Source organism: Chenopodium quinoa, unplaced genomic scaffold (genome assembly GCF_001683475.1).
Source record: "Chenopodium quinoa cultivar QQ74 unplaced genomic scaffold, ASM168347v1, whole genome shotgun sequence".
Lineage (NCBI taxonomy): Eukaryota > Viridiplantae > Streptophyta > Magnoliopsida > Caryophyllales > Amaranthaceae > Chenopodium > Chenopodium quinoa.
Window position 1 is genome coordinate 1,401,772 of NW_018743616.1, and position 24,806 is coordinate 1,426,577.

Below are 24,806 nucleotides of genomic sequence, written 5' to 3' on the forward strand. Positions count from 1 at the left end.
GGTAGTTTTTAAGCTTGGAGTGCAAGGATGACATAGAATAAAATATTTTTAGGTTTAAGAATGGAAGTAAAGAAATTAAAAGATTTTATTTTTAATAAAATAATTTAAAATCTTTTTAGAAAAACCATGAATGGCCGAAAATATTGAGCAATATTACTCAATATTTTCGGACCTATCATGTTAGTTTAGGGATTTTATAAAAAATTTATTTGTCAAAAACTAAAGATTTAATAAGAATAAAATCAATTTTTCTTGCTAGATTACTAGGGTGGCCGAATTTGGACAATACTAAGGTATAAAAATCAGAGTCAAAAACTAAAGATTTAATAAGAATAAAATCAATTTTTCTTGCTAGATTATTAGGGTGGCCGAATTTGGACAATACTAAGTATAAAAATCAGATTTTTATTATATAAAGTTTAAAATATTATTTGATAAATTTTGGAAATCATTTTATTTCATAAAAATAATTAATTTAGCAAATAATTAATAAAAATCAGATTTTTAATATAAAATCCGAAAATGTATTTCATTAGTTTAGGAATTGATTTTATTTTATGAAAATACTTTTACTTAGAGTAAAATCAGATTTTTAATTGTAAGAATTCGAAAATGATATTTATTTAGTTTTAGGAAATTAATTTTATTTCATGAAAATAATTAGTTTAGCAAGATATTAAGTAAAATTGGATTTTATTGGAAAAATCCGAAAATATGTTTATGAAAAATCAGATTTTTATATTCGAAAATGCCTCTAATTTTATTAATTAATATAGTTTTTTTTATTATTTATTTAATCAAAATACTATTCATAAAATTTTTAGTTTATTCATTTAATTAAAATAAATGATTTAGGCGCCAAAATTCAAATATCATTTTGGCTCCAAAACTAAAATACTCTTAAGTTAGAAAATACGTCAAAAATACGAGACTAAATACTCTTTAATTTAGAAAATGCCTTTCAAAAATACGGGGTATTACAGTGGGTCTGGGTAAAGGGGTTAGGGTGGGTCTGGGTCTGGGATAGGGGTGGCGTGGTTAGGGTGGGTGTGGGTCTGGGTAAAGGGTTTAGGGTGGGTCTAGGTAAGGGGGTTAGGGTGAGTGTGGGTCTGGGTTAGGGGTGGCGTGGTTAGGGTGGGTTTGGGTTAAGGGGTGGGGTGGTTAAGGTGTGCGTGGGGGTTAGTGGTTAGGGTGGGGTGGTTTGGTGGGTGGGAAGGGGTGGCGCTGGGTGTGTGGTTAGGGTGGGGGGGCAGGGGGGTGGGGTGGTCTGGTGGGTGGGAAGGGGTGGCGCTGGGTGTGTGGTTAGGGTGGGGGGGCAGGGGGGTGGGGTGGTGTGGTGGGTTGGAAGGGGTGGCGCTGGGTGTGGGTGTGGGGTGGGGGGCTGCTTTTTTTTTTTTTTTTTTTTTAAATTGACTTTTCCGACGAAAAATTCAGTCGGAAACCAATCCACCTCCGACGGAAATTTCCGTCGGAAAATTGCGACGGAATTTCAATTAAAGTGAAAAACGTCGCCGACAGAATTAGATCCGTCGGAATCACCTCTTCCGACGGAATTTCTGCCGGAAAAGGTCGAATTTCCGACAAAGGGTGTTGCTACAGACTACTTCCGACGGAATTCCGTCGGAAGGCTTGATTCCGACGGATTTTCCTATGTTTCCGACGGGAAAATTCCGCAGGAATCCAGCTGTTTTCTTATAGTGGAATTTTCCAACTCTGCCCTATTGTGGTTCATGTTTTTAAGCATGGCGGTGCTCCAAGGAAAAGAAGCTAGAGAAAAAGAGTCGCCTATAAGTTTTAGAAACTTGTAAACTGTTCACGGGTGCGAAGGTTACACCCCATTCACGATCACGGAGATCGCTAACTCCATAGTGGTCCAGAACCATGACTGGATGTTCGGGGATGATGGTACGAATCCAACCTACACTACAACAAAATTAAGCAAAGGGAACAGTGAAAAACCATTGCCTAATATAAAAAAAGTGTTGCCTTGTAGCTAAGGCAACGCATATGAGGCGTAGTTTATGCCCCTGTTGTCTATTCATAAGGCAACACATTTTTATTCAAAGGCAACAGTTTTTAAAGGCAAGGTAAAATGTTAGCTAAGGCAACAATTGTACAAGGCAACAAGTAAAAATTGTTGCAACCCTAGGAAACAATTCAAAACTATCTCCTTATGTGATAATATACAAAAACCTTTCACTTGTTATATTTGTTAGAAATAATAGGATAATTTTTTTTATTTTTGTTTATATATATACCTCAATTTAAATAGGATAAACATAACCAAATTAAAAGTAACACAAAACAAATCGAAACGATTTTAACGATTTTATTAAACAAAGTCAAAAATCAAGGTCATTACAAACAACCCATGTAAATCATTGGGTACCCCATCCTCTAGCCAAACATGAAACCATTAAAATTTCAACTCTAACTTTGCTAAGCCTATGAGCAACTTGATTCCCTGATCTTTTGACGAACAAGACCGTAGAGCTTTGACATTCTTCAGCGAGCTTGAGTACATCCTTTGCTTCTGGTGATGATGATGTTGGTGTTGCTGTTGTGCCTGCTGCTCTCTAATGATTAGTAATTATATGATGATGCTGCTGCACAAAATTACACCAGAAGCTGAACAATCCTGCTGCCTCTCTCTTGAGACACAAATTCTTCCCTCCATTCCACAAACATTACACCATTTTCCGACAGTATGGCATATGAAATTTTTAGGAATAAATATCCCCCAAAAAGTATTTAAATCGAAAAGAAAGCAAAGACAGAAATTCTCAAATTGATAAATGGTGGAATTAGAAAATAAGCAGACATTGGCAAACTCACATTATTCTTCAGCAGCAAATGGAAGGAGAATACTCCCAAGTCCTGCGATAAATCTCGGTTCTTGCTTAAGGATTGTTAACCTTGCAGCTATAATAAGCAGTAGTTCCAACATCAAAGAAATAAAATCTGTTGTAGTTCATATTCATTGACCAATATGCAGTTTTCTGAAGAAGCAAGAAGGAATATGCTACATAATAATTAGTTGCTACACAAACAACTGATATAGCTACACATTTCTTGCTACACATGACCGTTTCAATAAACTTGTAGAAGGAAACAAGCAAAAGAGTATTTGACCCATCACTCCAGCAATAAGTCAAACAGCTGATACAGCTGAAACTCAAACAACTGATATAAAGAGCATTCCCTCATTCTCAAAAGCTCAAACATTTAAGTAACACCAAATGCAATCTTAAAGAGTCCAAAGATGTAAAAACAATTTTTTGACAATGTTTGAATAAATTGATAAAAGAAAAAGAAAGATAAGCAATTTGGTGAAATGTTATTGTATCTTCTGACATATCATATTAAATCCTAAAGTAATCATCCCCACTATAATGAAATTGATTTAGAAGATCCCCAAAACTTGACTAGCCAATTCGACAAGTATATTCGCACCACCATATTTAGCAAGTCTATGAGCTAAGGGTTCAGATCCAATGCATTAAAAGAACTTCTATGTATAGTATAATATCACAAATCAAAGTATTTCTACGGTAAAAATATGAAAGAAGCAACATCAGGTAGGTACCAAGTCACCAATAATGCGAATATTTAGCAAATTACTTCGGGCAGTAAGAATGAGTAATAAGTTAGTAACAACAATTTTAACTTGTAAGCTAAAAACACCATAAAATGAAAGCCTATACACCAACATGTATACCCTGAATGTGAGCAAGAGACTAGTATAGGATATGCCTCTTTTAATAGCTATTGAGTTCTAACAAGAATGACCAAGAATAATCAAGAACATTGTCAATAGTTAAAATTAATCTCTTATAATAGTATTGCATTGAAAAATTGAGTATTAGAGAACAGAATGTCAATCAATACTCTTCAACCAAGCATAAACACATAACAATTTCCTCAAATCACAAAAAATTAAAATAAAAAACCTTAAATTTAATATATTATAACGCAATCAAACAACTAAGCGCAACTCCAAAATCACTAAAATTGGGTAGACAAAACACAACTTTATAAGCAGAAACCTTGCTACAAGCCTACAACTACAAGCAATTCGAACTCCGTATATCAAGCAAACCAACAATTAATTAACAAAAATCAACAGAATTTCAACACAATAGAGAAGATTTCACCAGGATATAGTTCTGAATTGTCAATACCCACCAGATATAATTAAGAAAACAAACACACCCATCAACAATTTCATAAATAAAACCCTAAATCATTAAACACCCACCACCGAATTTGTAAAAAAAAAAAACCCCAAAATCTTGCACACCCAGGAACAAATTCAGCAATTAAATGTCAACTTCACAGTCAAATAAACAATCAATGAACTGCAATCGTCAATATCCTACCAAATTAAGTAGAGAAAATATCTAGAAACAGAATAACCCTAAAACAAAAATCAATCTAAAAAAGTAAGAAACCCCTAAATAATGAAAGAAATAAAGAAAAGGCATTACAAGGGTATGAAAATTAAGAATCGACATGCCTCTTGAAGATGATGAATAACCAGCACTTCAATTCATTGCGCCAAGTAGATCGATCTGGAGACTTTGAGGTAAGCAGAGAGAAACGAGGAGTGAGAAAATGAGGACCACGAGCAGAGGAGAGGGAATGAGAAGTGGAGTAAGAAATAGAGAGATAGAGTGGCCGTCGCCGGTGGCGGGGCGGCGGTGGAAGGGGAGAATGAAAGAGAAAGAGAAAGAGAGAGAGAGCGAGAGAGATCAGAGATAATGGGAAAGAGGGTTAGGGATCTAAGAGAAGTGAAGCGAGTTTTTGGGATTAAGGGCACCGTTTCTAATTTGATTTAAGCCAATTTTTAGTTTTTTTGGGTCTAGACTTATGTTTTATGCACCGATTTTCAAATATCGGTGCACATTTGTGTATTTCTACTAGTGACAGCTGAAAATTAATAAACTATTTATTGAGACAATTCCAAAAATTACCCACAAAAGTATTTTTATTCTTATACATAAAGCACAAAAATTAGTCAAAGTGAATTAGATGAATAGTGCAAAACATCAAATTATTTCACTTATTCAAATACGGAGGGAGTGATGTATGACTATTTGCGGCATGCGTACACTTGGGAAGACTCAAATAAATTGGATTTTTTTTAAAGAAAGATTGGTTCATAAATAAAAAAATAAAAAAACATACAACATCAACCAAGAGATTAATATTTAATAAATACATGACAATAGAGTATTAGAAATAATTTTAATTGATAAAAATCAGAAACAAATATAATAAAATAGTTGTAAAAATAAACTAAGTTTTTTAACCAATAAAATTGTTTTCGAGTTATATAATTCTAGAGGTGATCAAAAATACCCTAGTCCGTTAGCCAATCCAACCGTAAAAACATATTTTTAGATCGACCAAACCCCGGTCTCAAACAAAAAAAAAAAAAAAAAAAAAAACAAACAAACAAGCCCGACCTCATTTTGTAGGTTTGGGCACAAAATTAATTATATACTTAACCCCGGCACAACCTAATTATTTTTTTATACCTCTATTGTATTTATTCTGCCATGCATTTTTTAGATCAAAATGATGTAAGGTACATTCTATTCATCTGATTTTCACTTATCTCTATTTTATAAGTGAAATTAGGATATAAATTTTTCTTCACTTGCCTTTAAAGTTACCTGGAAAAAAAAATATTATTTATAAGTTACATAAGAAAAATAATAGAGCAACCCATAATTTTCTTTTAAAACATTTAATTAGATAAAAACATCATACGAAATATAATTAGCAACACATCGCTTATGTTGTGTATTCAATGATATGATGTCATAGATGATCAACATAAACCTAACAATTGTTTCGGGGTTTTCTGATGTCCTGCGGGAGAGTTACAATTCCGAGACTGGAACCGGACGCCTGTACCTGCAAAACAAACGGATGCTCCGGATGATTGGAGATCCGCCTCCGACGGTCAAGTTAGTACTTGATTAAGGAGTAATTAATGCGGAATTTAAAGTGATTGGGTCTCTCTAGGTGAGAGAGTTTAATGTGTGTAATCTGCGTAATCTCCCTTAATGAGGATTAAGGGAGGTATTTATAACCTCGGGAAACGTGTCAATCTAGGTTTAGGTTAACCTTGGGCTGATTGGGCTTCCCTCGGAAGTTGGGCCTGGGTGGCCGACTTCTCCATTAGGCATGGAGTATGCCACGTGTCATGACATAATAGGTCCAAGGCGGACGAATAAGCGTGTGCCACGTGGCAACCCTGAGAGGTCCAACTGGGGAACACTTGGCAGGACCTGATTGGCCCACGTGGCGCATTCCGATTGGTGGGAGCAAAATCCCCTAATCAACAATTATGTTGTTTTTATCTTTTCCAGCAACATTTCCTAAAAATATTGCCTTAGACAAGAGAAAAGCAACATTTTAGGTGATTGTTGCCTTTAATGGTCTATAGCAACACTTTTTTAATTGTTACACAAGGATCTAGTATTATTATTTTGGTTCATGGTAACATTTAAAAATTGTTGCCTTAGGTTACCTAGGGTAATAGTTGTTTTAGTGTTGCAATTTTAGGTGTTGCCTATTCTCATTATTTTTGTAGTGCTAAAAGAAATTGAACCCGTCCTAAATAGTCCTTTACTCAATTCTTATGATATTCATGTGCGCTTTTCGATCAACATACATACATCAAGTTAATCCTAAACATGTTTAATCTATGTTAACTGGTTGATTATTAATGCACAATCAAATATATTATTGGTGATCACTTGAATTAAAATCATATTAAGCCTAAATCAAATTATCTTATTAGGCGTGATTTCAAGTACAAATTCTCTTTAAACCTGCAAAAAGGGGGCGTGATCAAGCAGTATCAATAAATCATGAATAATCAAGTAACATATGATTAATACAACAATAATCATCAAAGAACATCATCAAAACATTGTTAATAGTAAGATCCTAGGCATGATACTAAACGGATTAATCACAAATCTTAGCATGTTACTAATAATAAGATCGAAGCGTTATCCTAAACATGGTACTAGAAATCATAACAAGCATACCAAACATGATCCTAGGGATCATAAAAAGCATCCTAAATATGATATTAGGAATTAAAATTATATTGTAAACATGATTTTTACTCCAAAATCAAAGGAATAATAATAAGGATGATTGAATTATTCACTTTGATGCTTCAACCTTCTTGCTATCAAAACAATACACACATTAGTAAACTTCAAGAAAATTAAATCAATAAAGTAAATAAATCAAATATGAATTGAAATATAGATTTGGGATCAAACTCTCATAACCATCAACCTTTCAGGTCGAGGTCAAAGGCAACGTCGAGGATGACTAGGAGTATTCGAATCTCGTGAATGATTTGGGAGTATCAAGGATGTGTTCAGGCTAAGGCTAAGAACATGGATATTTGATAAAGATGATGATTGGATCTAGGTGGTTGTAGCTTATAATTGATAGTTCTTGCTTATTTGAAAACGGGGAAAACTGTTTCGGGGTTTTCTGATGTCCTGCGGGAGAGTTACAATTCCGAGACTGGAACCGGGCGCCTGTACCTGCAAAATAACGGAGACTCCTGAGAGCTCCGCCTCCAACGGTCAAGTTAGTACCCGATTAAGGAGTAATCAATACAGAAATTAAAGTAATGAGATCTCTCTAGGTGAGAGTGCTTAGTGTTGGTAATCTGCGTTGTTAGCGAGATTAGCCGGTTGTTAATAACTCTGCTCTTCTCTGCTTGATCTCTTGATTATTCGATCCCGTGACTAATGAGGATTAATCGAGTATTTATAGCCTTGAGAAGCGTGCAACTCTCTAGGTTTAAGGTAAACCTAGGGCTGATCGGGCCTCTAGACTGAATTGGGCCTTGATGGCCGGTTGTCCCATTTGGCATGGGTGGACACGTGGCGTGTCTAAAGTGGTCCGTAGAGGACGTATCTGTGATTGACACGTGGCAAGCTCCTGTTGGCCTTCGTGAAGGACACGTGGCGGAACCTGGTTGGTCCACTTGTCAGACGGTGATTGGTGGATAAAAATCCCCTAATCATTTGCCCCTCACAGGTGGCACGTGACTGGTCACGGGTCGCCTGTGACAGGTGTCGCACGGTGACAGGCGACGGCCTGTTACAGGTGTCACCTTGCAAACGGCCGAGAGATTTTCCCGCCCAAATTTTGAATTTGGAAGCGACCCTTCGCCTTCTCACTTTGCCTATAAAAGGAAGTGCTGACTTCGGTCATTTTCACATTTGAGAACTTTGCGAGAACATTCGGACCCCTGAACTTGCTCTGACATTTTGGACTTTTTCTGCCTACCGCCTGTTCTGACAAGCCGACTGACCCGAACTTTCAGGACTTCATCAACCGTCACTCGTTCAAGTAACTCAGTTCTCTTACTCTTAATTTTCTTTTTATTTTTTGAAATGGCACCATGGAAGCACACGACACGCCCTAAGTTAGTGATCAGCCGGTCACCGGGGACGGCTGAATCTAGGACTAGGAGTGCCGCCTGCCCTTTTCTGGACCCATCTTTGCCCTTTATACAAAGTCCGACTGTATCTGTGTCTATGCAGAACGTGATGGCCAGAACAAAAAAGACTGCTATGATATCAAACTCAGACGGCTCCTCCCAAAGGGTGCTCCTTAGTGAAACATCTGACCAGGCGCCAGATGTAGAACGAGGCGACTGTCAAGCTGACAGTTCTGAGAGAGGGACCAAGGTGTTCCCTTCCCATCTTACCGTGGACATGTCTAATTTTCCTTCTGCTCCTTCTAAGGGAGAGGAGGCGGGCCCCTCTAGGAGAGGGGAGGAGTCGTCCTCTTCGGACTCGTCAGGGGACGAGTCCGAATCCAGCTCTTCTGGCCACAGTTCTTCTGGCTCAGAAGAAAAACATAGCCGCCTACAAGAGGCGAGAAGTTCTCATGCAGTTGAGAAGGGGGATAATTGGGCAGAGCCGTCCGCCTCTTACAGAGAGGAAAACGCCCCCTACTACTGCAGGGTACCCCGGGGCCGGATTGCAACCATGCGAGACAACGTGGCGAGCTTTATTGCTAACCACAAAATGGGCCCGGAGTTTTTACTGTTTGTGCCGGATCCAGAAGATATTGTCGTCTGGCCGGCTGGTACCAGCTATGGTGACGGCTGCTTTGGCTGCTATGTGGCGGCCATCAAAGCTGGACTGCGCTTCCCATTACATCCGGCTGTTCAGCGGATTTTAGATGGGTATGATCTGGGGTTATGGCAGTTAGCCCCCAACTCTTGGGTAAACGTACTCGGCTATGTGGCCGGGTGCGAACTGAACGGGGTGGAGCCAAGTTTTGAGGCTTTCGCCCACATGAACTATCTCAGCCGGACCCCTAAGTCGGGAGGTACCGGCTGGTATCAATTAACAAGCCATAGGGGTTACCTCATGACGAGAGGTAAGGCAAACAAATGGAAGGATTGGCGGAACACCTTTCTTATTATCGAGAGTTCAGACACGGAGCTGAACAAACGCTTTAACAAGTGGAATAGGGATCCGCCTCTTCTCGCAGGCGGCCGCAGCATGCCGCCTGTTCCCCCAAAGGCTAAAAAAGAGATCCTAGACAAAGGACTCTTCAAAGTAGAGACTAGGGTGAACTCTACTTCAGGGGTACGAGAGCAAGTACCCCTAAACTGCGTCCCGAGCTTCAAGTGGCTCTATGACGAGTACTTCTTGGCCGCCTGTGGCCTCAGCAGTCGGTGCTCTAGAGGTAGCCGGCCTGACGAATACTCTGTTTTTTCACGCCTTGTTTACTTGGGATTTTTACTAACTTTGCTGTTTATTTCTTTCAGCCGACGCCATGAGTAAAATAACAGCATCTAAGACTGCGGCGGCCATGCTGCGGGTCTCGCTAATGAAGCAGTCGTATGCCGACTCCCCCAACAAGGAGGCACCCTTGGTAAGCTTTGAAAACTCTTCCCCTTTTAGTTGTCTTATGCATATACTAACTCTTTTTGTTTTCAGTCTGGCACTCCAAGGGCTTCTTCCTCGCAACAGCCGGACCCCAAGGCCCGGAGGACGACTGTTGCAAGCTCTCCTGGGTCTTCCAGGAAAACAGTGGCGGCTGAGAAGCAGCCGGCCACTTCTTCAAAAACCCAGGCGGGGCCGCCTAGATGTATGGACACTTGCTTGTAAAAACTCACCCTTGCTTCCTTCTTGATTAGGTTTAACTTGTTTTTTCCTTTCGCTTAATGCAGCCGGCCCCTAGGGACTTGACTTGGTTGAGGTAGCCAAGTCAATGGTTAAAGTAGTTCCTCCATCTGACAGGGAGGCGGTCAAGGGTGCCGGCACCCTTGACCTTGATGGAATTTCAGGGGTCCTTGCTGAGGTATACTTAGTATATTTTTGAGCTTTTGAGTTCTAGGACGCCTGTTAACTTTTTATCTGGAAACTGACGCCTGTTTTTCTTTGTACTTAGGCCCTGCTCCGAGTCAACAGCCTACGCAAGCCGATTGATCGGAAAAACAAAGAGGTAAAGGCCGCAAAGGCTATGGCCGCCTCCAGCTGTGATAAGGCAATGTTTCAAATTGCCCAAAATGAAGTACTGACCATTGATCTTCTTTATTATCAGGCGCAGGCGACCGCCGCTGTTCGGGCTCAGCTAGAGGCGGCCCAAAAGAAGGTTGACGAGCTGGAGGGGACCGTCACCAACCTTAAAGCCGAGCTGAAACCCCTTCGCCAAAAAATGCACTCTTACGAAGCCATGGAGAAATCTTTGGATAACGTAAAAGAACGCCTGGTGAACCAGGAGAAGAGTCTTACCCAAGAGCTCTCGGATAAGGCCGAGCAAGAGAAACAAGAGCTCGTCCGGGAGATGGTGGAAGACTCCGCTCAAATCCAACGCATGACCTGGGAACGACTGTTCCCCAGTGCCGACTTTGCCTCGTGGGAAAGAACGTACCGCCAGTGTTCGGAAATATATAATCAACAGATCCTGGCGGCTGCTGAAGAAGAGGCGTTGGACGGTGCGTTGGAGGAGGAAGAGCCGGTTGTGGCGCTTGTGCCACTTGGGGGTAAGGCATCAAAAGATGGTGCAGCTAAGGCCGAGTCCAGCAAGAAGAGTGCTGACCAGGCGGCTGCTGCTGATACTGAACTGCCCCCTTCTTAAGCTTTAAGTATTTTTTCTTTTCACGGCCTGCGTGCCGTTTGCTTTGTAATTACCCGGCCAGGGGGCCGGGGTTTTGAATATTATGCTGGTCTTTTATGGCCGGCTCATTTTTAATCAAATTTTTTGTTTTGGTTCAAATTTGTCTAAGTATTTGAAATTTGCTCACTAGACCGACTGTTGTGTATGGCCGAACGTTAAGACAGGTACAAATAGTAAGTATGCCGCCTATGCCCCTGGACGACTGGTTGTCTGTTTCCAGGATAGATGATCAGTCGGCCATTTAATCAATCGGTATTCGAACTCTTTATTCAATTTGACCAAGTAAATAGAATTACCTAGTAGCCAAGGAATTAAGTAGGAAAACAAGCGGCGGGTACCGGTTGTTTCCCTTTATTGCCAATGTTGGCTTTTAACTCGTTATTTGTTAACCTAGCAAGAGTATTGGTTGAGAGCCTTTGTTTATTAAAAACAAGTGGACGACTCATACCTTTTAGGCTCCATACTAAGTTTGAGTGACTATTAAGTTAACATAGGAGTTACTTAGCCTTTGTCACAATCTTGATTGAGTAGTAGAGGTACCAGGCGGCGTAGGCCGGCTAGACCCCTTGATTCGCCAATGTTTGTTGGCTATTAACTCAATAGGTACCCCCTGCATTTATCCCAAGTAATACAGGCGGTCATCTGACTCAGATGTCAACTACTACCACTGGTTTGGTTAGTGATAGAGTTATCCTTGTCTCAAAAACGGCTACGTGGTTGCCCTTGGGGACAGTCGTATAGATGCCGTGTAATTAGTTTATAGAACAATGTTCCACCCAAAAGGGAGCTGCTCTCTGCGACGAATTTCATCCGGAGGGATGCCGTCGGACGCCTGCTATGATGTTGGGACAGGTCGAATTAGTTTTGTAGTTTTGATCAGGTGGCTTGGCGCCTGGTCTGATCATTCGGCCGGTGGCCTTGGTAAGTTCTTGGTGAACGTAGGTGCTAAGTAAAAGAAGGGTAGCCGCCTGTTAGTTACAGGATCGGCCAGGCCCTAATCTTTTTAGCTAAGTATTGTGAGTAAAATACTCGATGGAGAGTAGCCGACTGTAAAGGAACAGACGGCATGCCCCTCTAAAGATAAAGAGTGAAACTCAATGGAGAGTAGCCGACTGTAAAGGTACAGACGGCATGTCTCTCTGGAGATAGAGTAAAAATACTCAATGGAGAGTAGCCGACTGTAAAGGTACAGACGGCATGCCCCTTGTAATACAAAATTGAATAGTAAGTGCAAACTTTATTAAGTAGCTCTTTACTTTACATCATTCAGAAAAAATATTTTTTAAGGTTATCTACATTCCAGGTTCGAGGCAACGGTTGTCCGTCTGGTGTTTCCAGACGGTAGGTACCGTCCCTGACTTCCGCATAGATTCGGTAGGGTCCTTCCCAGTTGGGAGTTAGTTTGCCAGACTCATTAGCCCTACCAACTGCTTCCATTTTTCTAAGTACAAAGTCCCCTACTTTGAGTGGACGCCTGTGTACTTTTTTGTTGTATGATCTAGTCATTCTCAGGCGATAGATCTCATGGCGCAAAACAGCATTGCCCCTCTTTTCAGGAAGTGAGTCTAATGCCAGGCGCATAGCTTCCCAGTTTGCCTCTTCGTTATATAGCATTACTCGAAGAGTCGGCTCGTAGTGTTCTATTGGAAGAACAGCTTCTGCACCATAAGTTAGGAGGAAGGGACTTTCTCCAGTCGCCCCTTTTTCAGTCGTCCTAATGGCCCAAAGAACATGTGGTAGTTCATCTGCCCATAGGCCGCCTGCTCGTTCAATCTTTTTCTTGAGACCGTCTGAGATGATTTTATTAAAGGCTTCTACCTGGCCGTTTGCTTGTGGACGGCCGACAGATGCAAAGTAATGTGCAATTCCTTGGTCTCCCAACCAGCTTTTGAGAACAGGCGTCTCAAATTGGGGACCATTATCAAAAACCATAGACATGGGAACCCCGAACCGAGTGATGACGTTTTTCCAAATGAATGAAATTACATCTTTCGTCTTGATTCCCTTTACAGCCTCCGCCTCTACCCATTTAGTGAAGTAGTCAACGGCAACAAGTATATACCTTCTGCCGCCTGTAGCAGGCGTATATGGACCCAGAATGTCCATGCCCCACTTAGCAAACGGTAGTGGGCTGTGAATGGTAGTGAGGTCAGTAGCCGGACGGTGAATTAATTTGCCAAACCTTTGGCACTTGTCACATTTTTTCACCATCTCCATTGCATCTGCTTCCAAAGTAGGCCAAAAGTAGCCCTGCCGCCTTGCCCTTTGAGCAAGCATCCTACCACCTATATGGGAAGCACAGAAACCAGAGTGAAGATCGTCTAGTATCTCTCGTCCCTTTTCAGGAGTAACACACTTTAAGAAGGGTTGAAGGTGCCCCCTCTTGTGAAGTTCTCCCTGTATCATTTCAAAACAGGAGGCTCGTTTTTTCAGTGCTGCCGCCTGTTGAGGATCATCCGGCAGTGTACCGTTTGTCAGATATGCCCTGATTGAATCCATCCAGGTTGAGCTTCTGTCTAGAATTCCAATAGGATTTTCCTCGATGCTTCTCTTCTCCATTACTTCCCAAAACACAGTTCGAGGAGTATCGGAGGAGGCGGATGATGCTAATTTCGAAAGTGCATCTGCCTGGTTGTTTTCTGATCTCGGCACTTGGATCAGATGGAAATCCTCAAGGGAGTCGACTGCTTGTCGGACCGCCTGTAAATACTTGATCATGGCCGGATGTGTTGCTTCGTATTCGCCATTGTACTGACTCACTATCAGTTGTGAATCAGAACAGGCGTCTATTTTCCTTGCCCCTGCCGCCTTACACATGCGGATCCCGGCTAGTAAAGCTTCATATTCTGCCTCATTGTTTGAAGCCTGGAAACTGAAGCGTAGAGCATACTCGAACCTGTCGCCCTCTGGAGATTGACATACGACGCCTGCTCCACAACCGTTTGAAGTAGAGCTTCCGTCCACATATACCTTCCAGACTTGGTCTGGAACTTGAGAGTCAGGAGGACGAGTCATCTCTACAATAAAGTCAGCAAAGGCTTGCCCCTTCACTGCTTTTCTAGGCTCGAAAGTAACTTCGAGACTCTGCATTTCTATGGCCCATTTGATCATTCGTCCGGAGGACTCCATGGTGGTAAGGGGCCGCTTGATCGGTTGGTCGGTATACACGACGACTGCATGTGCCAGAAAGTAGGGCTTCAATTTTTTAACAGCCATGAAGAGTGCAAGACCAAATTTCTCCACTAGGGGATACCTCAACTCGGCATTTTTCAGTACGTGACTGACAAAGTAGACCGGAAGTTGACAGCCGTCCCTTTCAGCAAGGAGCACCGCGCTTAACGCATGATCAGAGACGGCCAGGTACATGTAGAGATTTTCTTTGGGCAAAGGGCTGACCAGCCTCGGCAAGGAATGCAAGTGAACCTTTAATTTCTGGAAGGCGGCCTCAGCATCCGGCCCCCATTCAAACCTTGCCTGGAAAAAGTATAGGCATTTGTCGCCTGATCGGCTTAGGAATCTTCCCAAGGCCGCCAGACAACCTGTTAACTTCTGAACCTCTCGGACGGTACGAGGTGACTGCATGTCAATGACCGCCTGAACCTTCTCAGGGTTCGCCTCTATTCCTCTCTGGTTGATAAGGAATCCGAGAAATTTCCCAGACTCAACTCCAAATACACATTTCTTGGGATTGAGCATGACATGGTGCCGCCTGAGTGTGGCGAAAGTTTCTCGGAGGTCCGTCAGATGATCTTCCTGAAGTTTAGTCTTGACAATCATATCATCAATGTATGCCTCGACGTTTCTCCCAATCTGATCAACGAACACTGTGTTTATCATTCGTTGGAAGGTAGCCGGGGCATTCTTAAGACCAAACGGCATGACCGTGTAACAGTATAATCCCTGATCAGTGACGAAGGCCGTCTTCTCCTGATCTTTCTTCCATAAAGGAATTTGATGAAAACCAGAATAGGCGTCCATAAAACTCATCAAGGCATGGCCGGCTGTTGAGTCGACCAGGTTATCAATTTTAGGCAGAGGGTAACTGTCTTTGGGGCACGCCTTGTTCAAGTCTGTGTAGTCTACACACATTCGCCAGGTGCCATTCGGCTTTTTAACAAGCACCACATTTGCAACCCAATCTGGGAAGTAACATTGCCGAATGAACCCTGCATCAAGTAATTTTTTGACTTCGGCGGCTGCCGCCTGACCTCTTTCTTCACCATGGTTCCGCTTCTTTTGTCGTACCGGCTTCTTTTTCGGATCCACAGCGAGTTTGTGTACTGCCAGATCAGGACTAATGCCTGGCATTTCATGGACTTCAAATGCAAAGATGTCCTTGTATTCTTTCAACAGGTTGTGAAAGTCGTCACCAAGGTTTCTCAGAGCAGTCGTCCCTACTTTGACTGTTCGGTCAGGATGGGAGTCGTCTAATATCAGGTCCGCATGCTCACCAGCCGGCTGAGGGCGGAACTCATCCGGTCGGTCCTCTGCCAATGATTGCTATTTTCTTGCCTTTCTTGCGGACTCTGTCTGGGACGCCTTTCTTTTTCTGTCGCCTGTTTCTTGAACAGGCGCACTCTCCTTGACATTGTCAAGGTCTGTTTTTTCTCCACTTGACCCAGTGGCCATAACAATGGGCTTGACATCCGAGAGATAGCACTCTCGGGCCATCCTCTGATCTCCCCTTAGGGAGCCGACTGTTCCATTATCCCTTTCAAACTTAAGCAGCATAAGTGACGGGATTATAACAGCCTTGGAATTATTCAGGGTTGGTCGACCCAGAATCATGTTGTAGGCCGAGAGTTCCTCTACCACTAGGAACCGGACTACCATGTGTCGTCCTTCCCCTTTTTCGCCCAGGCGAATGGGTAGATCCACTCGTCCCAGTGGGTGGACGACTCCTCCTCCAAAACCTATTAAAGGGTGGGAGGCCGGATGTATGCAGTCCGTCTGATATTTCAGTTTTGACAGACATTTGCTGCTGATGAGATCTGAAGAGCTCCCGGTATCTATGAGGATTCGGCCAACTCTCTGGTTGGCCACTTTACATTCAATAACGAGAGGGTCGTCATGCGGTCCCCTTATTCCTCCTAGATCCTCTTCAGTGATGACAATCTCAGGAAATGTATATTTGGACGGCTGTTCTTGGTGAACGGAATTTACATCTAACCGCCTTATATTATCTTTGTTGCCCCTAATAGTGGGGCCGCCTCCTGAGAAGCCGCCTGCAATGGTGTAGACGACTGCATCATCTGTATCGGAACTGTCGGCCTGTTGATTCTTTTTGGCTGACTGCTTTTTTGAGGAAGTATTCCCCGTAGATTTCTTGACATAAGTGTCAAGATCACCTTGATCAGCCAAGCGGTCTAGGTACCGCATGAGACTGATGCAGTCATTGGTGTGATGACCAATGTCATCATGATAAGCACATATTTTGTCTTGGTTCCGGTTGCTCGCAGAACCCTTCATGGGGAGCGGCTTCTCAATTGAGAGTCGTCCCTTTATTTCTTTTAGGATAAACTGGTTATCCTTGTTAAATACATACTTTGGGGAGTATGGTTTGAATTCTTTTTTCTTTTTCTGGGCCGGCTGTTTAGAGGAATCAGCCGCCCAGACCTCTTTTCTTTTTTCATCTTTGTTGGACGACTGTTTCTGTCGTCCCTCTCTTTTGTCGAACCTCTTCCCGTCCGACTGTTTCATCGTACACAGATCAGTCGCCTGTATATAGGCTTCTGCTTCAATCAAGGCCTCTTGAAGAGTCGCCACCCTTTTTCGAACTAAATCAAATTTGAAGGTAGACCCGTCTTTGAGACCTCTAAAAAAGTCAGTATAAGCTACCTCATCCGGTAACCCTTGAATCTGTATTCTCATCAGGTTGAACCGCCTGATGTAGGAACGAAGCCCCTCCTTTTCACCCTGCTGAATTGTTCCCAAATCAAGGGTCGTTTTCTTCGCAGGGATGTTCATAGCGAAGTTGGAGGCAAATAAGTAAGCAAGCGTCCTGAAGTTGTTTACACAACCAGTCGGCAGGTTGCCGAACCATTGCTGTGCGATTCCCTTGAGAGTCGCTGGGAAACACTTGCACCAGGTGGGATCATCCAACCCTTGAAGGTACATCAGGTTGGTGAATGCCATCAGATGGTCTTCTGGGTTAGTAGTGCCGTCATAGGCGCCTACTAGAACATTTTTTACTTTGGCCGGCTGAGCGGCTTCAGTAATTTCCTTGGAGAAGGCCGACGGCTGTTCACCAAGTCTAAGCAGCCGTAGCTGCCAGTCCATAGGTTGGACGTTTTTTGCTGCAGGTCCACCAAATGGAGGTGGCTGCATAAAATACTGTTGTTGCGGCACAAATGGTAAGTTTGGTACCGCCTGGGCACTATGAAAGCCGGACTGACGGGAGGTGCCGCCTGACTGACTCTCATGGTACGACTGAGTTGGCCTCATTGAGGCATTTCGCAAACTGTCCTGAAAATTTGAAGTAGAAGCCGACTCTGATAATCGGTCACTCTTCTTCTGCTCTAGCAGGTGCCGAGCATCTGTGAACGTTTGCTTTGACCCGTCCGCCTGAATATGACGAACCGGTTTCCTATTTCCCGTAGGATAACGGAGTTTTGTGAAATCAAGAACAGATGGCTCCCGCTTCTTGGATTTAGGATGGGGAGTCATCTCTCGCCCTTGAACTGGCTTCCTCTTCAGTGAAGTGGAAGGTTTCTTGGCCGACTGCTCTTTGACTGAAGCAGGCGGTTTTTTGTTGATCAACTCTTGGATCTCTCCCTTGAAGTCCCTCATGAAGGTCATGAGTTCGTTCCTTGTGATGGGAGCAGACCCATCAGTCGGCTGTTGCCGAGCAAGCGGTGCGCCTGCTGGCTCGCTTCCTGTTTGAAGATACTCCCGTTCCCTCATTTCGGTATGACGGGTACGTCGGGCCCTTAGGGTCCCGTCTGGAGCTGTATGAGTTTCAACTTCAAATTCACTTTCGGTATCATGGTCCGACTGAACTTGAGGGTCGTCTAGGGGACGCCTCTCTTCTGGAGTCGGTACAGACTTGGATGCCATCTCTGAAGTACTCTCCCCACAGACGGCGCCAAATGTTTCGGGGTTTTCTGATGTCCTGCGGGAGAGTTACAATTCCGAGACTGGAACCGGGCGCCTGTACCTGCAAAATAACGGAGACTCCTGAGAGCTCCGCCTCCAACGGTCAAGTTAGTACCCGATTAAGGAGTAATCAATACAGAAATTAAAGTAATGAGATCTCTCTAGGTGAGAGTGCTTAGAGTTGGTAATCTGCGTTGTTAGCGAGATTAGCCGGTTGTTAATAACTCTGCTCTTCTCTGCTTGATCTCTTGATTATTCGATCCCGTGACTAATGAGGATTAATCGAGTATTTATAGCCTTGAGAAGCGTGCAACTCTCTAGGTTTAAGGTAAACCTAGGGCTGATCGGGCCTCTAGACTGAATTGGGCCTTGATGGCCGGTTGTCCCATTTGGCATGGGTGGACACGTGGCGTGTCTAAAGTGGTCCGTAGAGGACGTATCTGTGATTGACACGTGGCAAGCTCCTGTTGGCCTTCGTGAAGGACACGTGGCGGAACCTGGTTGGTCCACTTGTCAGACGGTGATTGGTGGATAAAAATCCCCTAATCAAAAACGACCTCTATTTATAAGGAAAAAATAGAGTTTGGACGATCAGAAATTAGAACGAAATAGAACTGCTCTTGACGCGAGGCGACAGACTTGTCGCGGTGCTGCAGTGTCTATCGCGGAGCGATGAAGCTAATGTGTCGCGTTGGTTTTGTCGTTCTGCGATGATTTCTGAAGATAACAAAGTTGCACGGATTTTTACTTCTAATGGGATTATGATTGTGAAATTAAATATATCCGAACGTCTTTGAATTTGATCAGGATAATGATTATAAGAAGAGAAGTTTTATTCGGCTTCAAACTCTTTTGATCTTTACCTTTTCGGAAAGGATAGATTAGAACCTTCTAGAGAATTCTAGAAGTTCCTAAAGAATCCTAATTGATTTAGGATTGAGAATATGGTGTTTGGACCCTCACATGATCATTGGGTCATAAATAAGGTGGACCTAGGCTCGGCTTGGGCTCGGTTTGGTATTTTGGCCATAACTTATTCATTTTAAGTCGGATTTAGGCTTATAATATATCGTTGGAAAGCTTTTTTTCAAGCCCCAATCAACTAAGCAATAATTGGACCGGGATTATGGACCAAACTAATTTGGTTTGGACGTTTTTATGAGTTGGACACAAAATGAATAATTTTAAGGACATGAAATGAATTATTTTGGGTTTAAAGACACGAAATGAATGATTTTAAGGATTAAAACATTTTAAGAAAGATTAAGGATATGGTCAAGGCTTAAGGGAACTTCACGAGACTCTTCAACTTTTTACCGAACTCGTTAATCAAAGACGTGAAAGGTACTTATCACTGGGTTTGGTTTTTGGGGAGACACAATCAGGTGTCTACAGTTACGAATTATACAAACTGATTTTTATAGGTCCCATTGACATGAAATACAAACAATGTTAAGGATTATTAGTGTAATATGTACAACAATTCTCCTAATCGTACTCAGTCGCTCCTATGTAACGTAATGTTATGAATCAAACAAATCTATATTTATATAAATAGTTACATCCAATAGAATCAATTTGATGTATTACATGAAAAACGATGTTTGTGACTGTATATAATTACATGTTAATAAATACGTATTACGTATAAGCAACTTAGTATGTAGAACTACTATGATACACCAAAGTCATAAAATCTCTTAATCAATTACAAATGGTTTAGGTTGTGTTCTATTCACCTGATGTTCACTTATCTTAACTTATTAGACCTTATGAAAACTTATTTATAGGACACCTAAACATAACGCTTAAACATAACCCTATCCATAAACCCTAAACCCTAAATAATGTTATTCTAATATAAGAACTCACAACATTTTACGATACAATTAAAAAAATTGATAACAAAAAATATAACATATGCAAAAGTATCTTACGAACCCAAAAAAAAAAAAAAAAAAAGAAGCCATTTAGGACTACTAAATTTGAAAAATTGCACAAATTATAAAACGTATATAAGTTATAGATATATTCGCAGACATGTATTAATAAAAGTATGTATTAGTATAAACTTTTATTAAAGAATAGAGTCATCATTACATCCTTTGCCTACATCCCCCTTACTCATACCTATGATTAGACGATTCACTATGGCCAATTTGTTTTTTTATTTTTATTTTTTGTTTTATATATATTTTTAAAAATTCTTAGAAAAATAATTATAGTCATTGATGTGCTGTTTACAAAGATAGGTTTTTTTGAAAATAAGTTTTTACTAATAATTTTTGTTAAAAATATAATATGTAATATTTTAAAGAAGAACTTGTAATATTTCCTCAAAAAATATATTACCTCCGTTCTAAAAGTTCGACTTACTTACTATTCATGTGGTCAAACTAAAATAACTTTGACCATATTTTATAATTTATACAATAGAAATAAATAAAACATGTGAGATCTTGTTAAATTCTCCTTATTATAAATATTCTAAATATCAACTTCTTATAACTTTCACTTATACATAATCAGAGATATTCTTGATCAAATATGTTCATTAGAGACCGTACAAATGTAAAGTGAGTCCAACTTTCAGGAATAAAAGGAGTATACATATATATAAAAAATAAGAAAATTTGTGATTCGACTCAACATTTCACTAAAAGAAGAACCGTCATTTTTATAAATATTGTATTTAGGGTGAAAACCGCTCTAGTAAAAAAAATTAAGTAACAAAAAAAAAAAAAAAAAAAAAAAAACTACCTGCCTTCAATATTTCACTTTATTTTATTGCACTTGCATTTTCCCATAACTCTTCTCTTTCCTCTGTAATCAATGGATTCAAAGAAAACAAAATCGGCGGCCGATGAAGACTTCTTCGCTTCTCTATTCGTCCAACACCAGCAAGCATCTTCCCAAATTCTACGATTGAGTCATCTACCAAAAAGTAAGTAACAACAAACTAAGTTTTTCGCTTATTTATATAATTTGCTCTATGTATGCTTCAAATTTCGTATTATGTTGGTAATGTTGTTGAACTACTTTGATTTAGTAATTGTGAGATTGAGTAATTTTGAGATAATTAACGAAATTACACATAATCTAAACTCAATAACGAGTCTGGGGACTCCAATTACATTTGTAAATTATGTAGTTTTGGAGAAAAAAGGATTATTCTTTTTCAGGGAAGTTCTTTCAATTTTAATATAGTTCCACTTAAACCCTAGGTATATGTTAGATATGGTAATTGAACAAAAACTAGTTTATGTATTCCTTAATTGAACAAATGTGATCTAACTTAGTAAAGTTAGATATGGTAAATAATCAATTTAATTTTTGCCTTTCCAAGGGTTTCATAGGACAATGAACCTGCGAATAATCAATGGGATACGATAACAAATTTGGCAGGGCGATTGGCAAAGGATTCAGAGGTAGAAACGTAGTAATTATTTTTTTGTTTGATTTTGGATTTTGTTTTACTCATTTCTATAAATAATCTTTTTAAAAACTTCTGCAACTCCTGCTACTCTTTCACAAGGATTAAGATGTAGGATGGTTACTCTGTTATGTTAAAATCTTCCCCAAGTCCCTTTTGACTTCACTTAATTGAATGAGAAAATTTTAAAAATTGCGAGATCAATCAACTGGTGCATCACTTGACAAAAGAGAATAAAACAAGCCCAAACAAAGATGACATGGCTGAGAATGAGGTTTCTAAATCAACAGAACATATATTTTTAACTAATTGACCTATTAATAAAACACATATGATTCTACTTAATAAAAAATGACCCTATTAATAATTATAGCAATTGTATTTGTGTTTTAGAAGGACCAAGTGGGAGGGGAACCTACACATGTGTCTAATGTAGGCACTGTGGGTAGTAGCGGAAAGGCCGCCATTAATGAAGCTGAAACAGATAAATCCTACAACAAAGGAGAGGTAAAATGAACAATTTACTATTTATTAATGATATTGATGCATGTAACTCGTTTAATGACTTAGTTTTGATAATAGCAGTCTCAAACGGGAGGAGCATCTCGTTCTACAAATGAGAATGTAGCGGGTGACAAAGATACTTCTGAACCACCAGCAAAGGTAACAAAGTTAATTACCCTTATAAAACCTCATTAGATTCAAATTAAAGAGAAATGATTCTGGAACTAGTATTAATTCAAATTATATTTTCTCCGTAGGAACTAGAAACTGCTGATGTTCACGGTTTTCCAAAAGAAATTCCTGTTGTTCCAAGTGCTCCTAAAGATAGAGAGGTAAATTACATACTAGGGGATTTAAAAAGCATCAAATATTAGAATAATTATAAATAATATGAATATGTGTGTGTATTTGTAGCACATATTTAAAAAGTTTTAGAAATGTAAAAACACATATTTTTTGTATATGTAGGAAAAAAATGCAGAGGAGGCAACCCCAAACCCGGAATTCAGGCTATCAGAACAAACAACAAAAAATCAAACAACCGAAGGCATCCCATCCAGTCAGCCCTTAGAAAAAGCTCAACCTACCATTGTTGATAAAATTGCTGCTGCTGCTGGAAGTTCTGATGCTACAAGTAACCTGCAGTAATTCCTATAGCTGAAGAGTTATAGTAGGGCATTTAAATAAGATTTGATGTTAGAAAATTATATTTGATCATCTAAAATTAAATATGATTAATATGTCTATATTGCAGAAGATAATGTTATAAAAAATTAATAAATGATACTGGAAATATTAATAAATGTATTTCCTAAAATTGTGTGTGTTTGTAGGAACATTCAAAAGAAAATGAGACAACCAAAGGCAACCCAGAAAATCAGACCTCAGAGATTCCTCCTGTTGCTGGAAGTGCTGCTGGCGGAAGTTGTACAGTAGATAGAGAGGTATACTATGGCATTTAAATAGTATCCGATGCTAGAAAAAATAAAATTTAGTGTTCTTCATTAAAATAAATAAATACATGATTCACAAAATAAATAAATGGTACTGGAAATAATATTTAATGTTTTTCCTAAAGTTATGTGTGTTTGCAGGAACAAAAAATTGGGTAGCCTACAGGAGAACCTATATCTACAAGATAAACTGGGCAGCTTACAGGCAGTGAAGGTGCAACAAAAAACCCAGCAAGTCAGCCCTTTAAAAATCTACAACCTGCTGTTCATGAAATTGGTAGAGCGGTATAATATGGCATTTAAATTGTATACTTAATTTTTTTTTTGCGAACTAAATTAATTCATTAATAAAAATCCATTCAACATCTAAATTGTATAGTTTTATTGGGAATAACACGCATCATTAATGTAATATAATGTATAATATGTTTAAATATTTTCAACGCAACTAATCAAAAATAATTTTTTTTTTTCCTCAATTGTAGTTTTAATAATTTTTGCCTTATTATTTCATCTTTTTTTATATGCATTGTATTTATTTATTCCACATGAGTTGCCTCATTTTTATTTACAAGTTTTGTTCCCGAGCTTGATTATAAAATTTTAGGATAAACCTTTTACTTAAATGTGAAATATGGTTATCTAATCCCTTTTGATAATGCAGGATATTTAAACTTACAATATCATATAATAGTGTAATTTTTGTAGTTTTGTTTGTAAGTAGATATCTATGTTTATGCCTGGATTGTTGATAAAATTTAAGATAAACTTTTTGGCTTGAAGGTTCAGTAATACGATCATGTAATCTCTTTTGATAATACATGATATTTAGACATACGTATCATATCGCTTATTTATAGAAAAATGTACTTTTTGTAGTTTTGTTTGTAAATAGATATCTATGTTAATGGACTTGAAATCATTGTTATTGAATTTAGATTATTTCTACTGAATTAAAAATATTTTTATCAAACCAAAATTATTTTTAGTGATTAAAACTTATTTTACTGATTCTCTAATATTTTTTAAATAAATTGAATAACAATGTATTTTGTATGCGGCTAACCACACCATCTGGCCCCTATAAAACTGATCGAGTAACCCCTGTTAACACTGACTAAGTAACCCCTATCTATAACATGATTGAGTAACCACTAAAACACTGACGAAGTAACCCCTATAGCACTAAAGAAGCAACTGTGATATTGTAATAGTTGGTGACACGGTTTGGCCAGCTACGTATAAAAGTTTGTGATTAAATATATTATAAATGAATCTTATCTTAAAGAACTTTTTAAAACGAATTTGATGATAAAAATAAAATTAAATTATAGGAAATTTATTAAAAGTTATGATTAATTTTGTATATATGAAATATTATCGATAATAAAACTCTAGTAACAATTTATCTTAAAAATTCTATCTAAAAATCGTTTACTTAGCATCATATGTGTCACAATAGTACCTATTTATCTCCTACGTGGCGCAACACTTGGCGAAAAACCGAAATGCTAATTGTCGCTGTCTCGTGGCTAGCTACGTATAAAAGTTTGTGATTAAATATATTATAAATGGTTCTTATTTTAAAGAATTTTTTAAGACGAATTTTATGATGGAAATAAAACCGAGTT

The 24,806-nt window shown here is 39.7% G+C and overlaps 2 long non-coding RNA genes across 7 annotated transcripts; one reads left to right on the forward strand and one right to left on the reverse strand.

The window, feature by feature from the left end:
• Positions 1-2,307: 2,307 nt before the first annotated feature.
• Positions 2,308-4,988, reverse strand: LOC110682992. Its single transcript, XR_002503528.1, has 2 exons — positions 4,488-4,988; positions 2,308-2,922 (listed from the first exon to the last, which is right to left on the reverse strand). It is a non-coding gene; the product is annotated as an uncharacterized LOC110682992 (long non-coding RNA).
• A 14,932-nt stretch (positions 4,989-19,920) lies between these two features.
• LOC110682993 lies at positions 19,921-23,559 on the forward strand. 6 transcript variants are annotated; one of them, XR_002503534.1, is made up of 8 exons: positions 19,922-21,229; positions 21,632-21,713; positions 22,112-22,225; positions 22,304-22,381; positions 22,480-22,554; positions 22,691-22,856; positions 23,056-23,166; positions 23,317-23,559. It is a non-coding gene; the product is annotated as an uncharacterized LOC110682993 (long non-coding RNA). The 6 variants fall into 6 exon arrangements; XR_002503530.1 differs by having other exon boundaries at positions 19,923-21,229; positions 22,691-22,866; XR_002503531.1 differs by having other exon boundaries at positions 19,921-21,229; positions 22,301-22,381; positions 22,691-23,166.
• The last annotated feature ends 1,247 nt before the right edge of the window (positions 23,560-24,806 follow it).